Source organism: Anopheles gambiae, chromosome 2, assembly GCF_943734735.2.
Source record: "Anopheles gambiae chromosome 2, idAnoGambNW_F1_1, whole genome shotgun sequence".
NCBI lineage: Eukaryota > Metazoa > Arthropoda > Insecta > Diptera > Culicidae > Anopheles > Anopheles gambiae.
In genome coordinates this window covers 62,044,465-62,048,443 of record NC_064601.1, presented here as the reverse complement: position 1 = coordinate 62,048,443, position 3,979 = coordinate 62,044,465, and the positions used below count along the sequence as shown (strand labels likewise).

General features: G+C 46.3%; 1 long non-coding RNA gene across 1 annotated transcript; it reads left to right on the top strand.

Moving 5' to 3' along the window:
- Window positions 1-619: 619 nt before the first annotated feature.
- Window positions 620-1,641, top strand: LOC133391483 (uncharacterized). Its single transcript, XR_009764987.1, has 2 exons — window positions 620-1,299; window positions 1,378-1,641. It is a non-coding gene; the product is annotated as an uncharacterized LOC133391483 (long non-coding RNA).
- The last annotated feature ends 2,338 nt before the right edge of the window (window positions 1,642-3,979 follow it).

Genomic DNA, 3,979 nt, shown 5'->3' with positions numbered 1-3,979 from the left:
CAACAGAGCACAGATCGAACACAAATGAGCCAGTTCGAACGCGTTCGATGAATTCAGTTGTGTAGGTACGATTTACACACCAACAGAACACAGATCGAGCACCAGTTCGAACGCGTTCGATGAATTCAGTCGTATAGATACGATTTCCAAACCAACAGCACACCAAGGATAATGTATTTAGAAGGTTGATTTTTATCGCTTTTGCTGGGCGACATTGTGGGGGACATCTGTCACTCTCTGCATACAAATTTCATTACCCCGCACCAGCCCTCCCCGATTTTTATACCGTAGCCCCCGGAAGAGAAATGTCAAGTCGAGAAATGTCATTTTGCTCTGAACAACTTCACCTTGTCATTTATAACACCTTGCAGCACACGTATCGAACACTGCCTGACAAATTCGACGGCGTTCGAGGAATTGAGTTGTATGGGTACGATTTCAACACCAACACGGTACATTTTGATCTCTGACGACCCGTTCGCACGGTGCGAGAAAGAGCGAGAAAGCAATATGATTTTGCACGTTTCATTACCACATTTATGTGTGTCGTCGAACAATGAACGGAACGTTCGAACGCGTTCGGTGTAGTCAGTTTCTTCCAAAAGTCCTGGTCGTTTTTTGTTAAGAATCTCGTTCGTTCGTGCACTTTACCGAACTGTTCGAACGGTTCGATTCTCGTTCAACCCAAGTAGCAACCGAAGCTTTTTTCTCCCAGTTTCAACCCCCTCATGTCCAAAAACTGCCTTCGCTTACTATTCCTATCCCGTTTCTACATTCCACAACGTTTGTTGCGTTCTCGCTCATCAGGGTGTTAGTCAATTCTCTCTTGCCACACGAAGAGAATTCTCCTGCACACTTCGTATGTTGGATTCTACCCATCCCTGTTGAACACACGTCATTTTCTTCCATCGCACTCATCAGGGTGTTTGCTCTTTTCCATCCAAGCCAAAGAGCGACTTCAGTGTGCTCTGAACCGTGGATGTGAGAGTGTGTGTTTGTGTGCTGCGTGAACTATTTTTCCTGCGTGAAACACTTTCCATACTGCGCCATCCGCGGTGTTCTTTCTGCTTCATCGGAGGACGAATTTTTATCATCTAATTGTTTGGGTAAGTGTCCTTTTCTAAGTGTCTAGTGCTATGTGACATTTATTCTAATTCTAATATTATTCTAATATGCAATGTTTTGCACATTACAAGTTTCAGATGTGTGCTGCTACCGCTAGCTGTTCCTCAAACTACTTAAAAAGTGTGACACTGTGTGCACAGGCGTTAGAGTTTCAATTGATCCTCAAGCACAAAGGTAAGTTTGTCACATCTTTAAATCAAGTGTAATCTTTTTAACAAAGTGTGTCTATTAATTGTGTACTTTCATCAACAGCCTTCATACAACACCGCGGTTGAGGCGCGCCAAATCTGATGACATCTTTCCTGAACCAAGCAGGCTGAACACGCGCACCACCACGGGCTCCAGCGCGGTGTGAAGAGGGAAGAAGAAAAGACAGAATTGGAAACAGCCGCGCCAGGCTTCCAACCACCGTGTGTGTGTATGTAAGTATGTGAGAACACATGTGTGAATCTTCTTGTGGGAACTGCAAAAAGAAGAGAATAAAGAGTGTGAAGCAGCTAGACTGCCGCAACCAAATCAAGAGAGTGAATTCTCATTTCAATCCGAAAAACTGTGAGAGAGTCTGGGGTCGAAAAACTGGGACATGCGAGAGAGAATAAAACTAGAAACACGAGAGAGGACACGAAGCGCTTTCGGGTTTTTTTTCGCCTTCGCGCACATTTTGCTTTATGCGCGCGAAAAAGTGAGCCTTGATCAGCGCGATGGCTCCCATACAAAGGCCTTCGGCTTTGCTATCTGGGAACCTTTCGTTCCGAAGTTCGGTTGAAAACCTTGATGTTAAATCGTTTAGCAGCCTTTGGTCATTCAAAAATCCTTCTTGCTTCAACAACACCATGTTGTCAATGAGATTGCGCAAAGCGTTGGAAAATTCTAAAAATGCTGAAGGATTATCTGTCGTTATATGTTTTATCACTAGTAATTCTAGCAGTAAAGACTTGTAAATGCTTTCAGGGTTCCCGACCATTTTGTCGAGCCTGGTTATTACGAGCGCAACGGTTTTCTGGGTTAAGCATTGATACGCTAACTGCACGAAGTGCTTAACCTTTCAGATGCTTTTGCAGCCTATTTATGTTTTCTAAATTAATTTCACTACTTGCCGATCCGTTGGTTAATGCATCCTCTCTGGAGCCACTAATCGCTTAATCGCTGGCGCGTTGCATAACGTAGCTATTCAGCAAGTATTGCTACCTAGCAACGCTTTGTTTTTAAGGCTAAATTATCGTAAGCGACAGACGGAAAGAAGGAAAAGGAGGGAAAGGAATGAGGAGGGAAAGGATGGAAAGGCGAGAAAGGAGGGAAAGGAAGGAAATGAGGGACTACTTGCCGATCCGTTGGTTGATGCATCCTCTCTGGAGCCACCATTTGTCGCGCACACGAAAGTGTCTTTCGGAGCTGCAGCCCAAGACAGGCACAGTACACGCCGACTTAAGCACAATAATAAACGCACCAACTGGCTCTTGGCAAATGATGCCTTCATTAATTTTTTCAATTGAATTTATACTCTAAAAATGCTGACCGTCGTCGAGCAGCATTTTCTTCTTAGCCTATGTTTTCCATAAAATCGTTGAAAAAGCGCGCATCGCTGGCGCGTTGCATAACGTAGCTATTCAGCAATTAGTGCTACCTAGAAACGCTTTGTTTTTAAGGCTAAATTATCGTAAGCGACAGACGGAAAGAAGGAAAAGGAGGGAAAGGATGGAAAGGAGGGAAAGGAGGAAAAAGAGGGAAAGGAGGGAACGGTAGGAAAGAAGGGAAAAGAGGGAAAGAAGGGAAAGGATGGAAAGGAGGGAAAGGAGGGAAAGGAGGAAATAGAGGGAAAGGAGGGAAAGGAGGGAAAGGAGGGAAAGGTGGGAAAGGAGGGAAAGGAGGGAAAGGAGGGGAAGGAGGGAAAGGAGGGAAATGAGGGAAAGCAGGGAAAGGAGGGAAAGGAGGGAAAGGAGGGAAAGGAGGGAAAGGAGGGAAAGGAGGGAAAGGTTGGAAAGGAGGGAAAGGAGGAAAAGGAGGGATAAGAGGGAAAGGAGGGAACGGTTCGAAAGAAGGGAAAGGAGGGAAAGAAGAGAAAGGATGGAAAGGAGGGAAATGAGGGAAAGGATGGAAAGGAGGGAATGGTGGGAAAGGAGTTAAAGGAGGGAAAGGAGGGAAAGGAGGGAAAGGCGGAAAAGAAGGGAAAGGAGGGAAAGGAGGAAAAGGAGGAAAAGGAGGGAAAGGAGGGAAAGGTGGGAAAGGAGGGAAAGTAGAAAAAGGAGGGAAAGGAGGGAAAGGAGGGAAAGGAGGGAAAGCAGGGAAAGCAGGGAAAGAAGGGAAAGGAGGGAAAGGAGGGAAAGGAGAGAAAGGAGGGAAAGGAGGGAAAGAAGGGAACGGTTGGAAAGGAGGGATAGGTTGGAAAGGAGGGAAAGGAGGGAAAGTAGGGAAATGAGGAAAAGGAGGGAAAGGAGGGAAAGAAGGGAAAGGAGGGAAAGGAGGGAACGGTTGGAAAGGAGGGATAGGTTGGAAAGGAGGGAAAGGAATGAAAGGAGGGAAAGAAGGGAAAGGAGGGAAAGAAGGGAAAGGATGGAAAGGAGGGAAATGAGGGAAAGGAGTAAAAGGAGGGAAAGGAGGGAAAGGAGGGAAAGGTGGGAAAGGAGGGAAAGGAGGGAAAGGAGGGAAAGGAGGGAAAGGAGGGAAAGGAGGGAAAAGAGGGAAAAGAGGGAAAGGAGGGAAAGGAGGGAAAGGAGGGAAAGGAGGGAAAGGAGGGAAAGGAGGGAAAGGAGGGAAAGGAGGGAAAGGAGGGAACGGTTGGAAAGGAGGGATAGGATGGAACGGAGGGAAAGGAGGGAAAGGAGGGAAATGAGGGAAAGGAGGGAAAGGAGGGAAA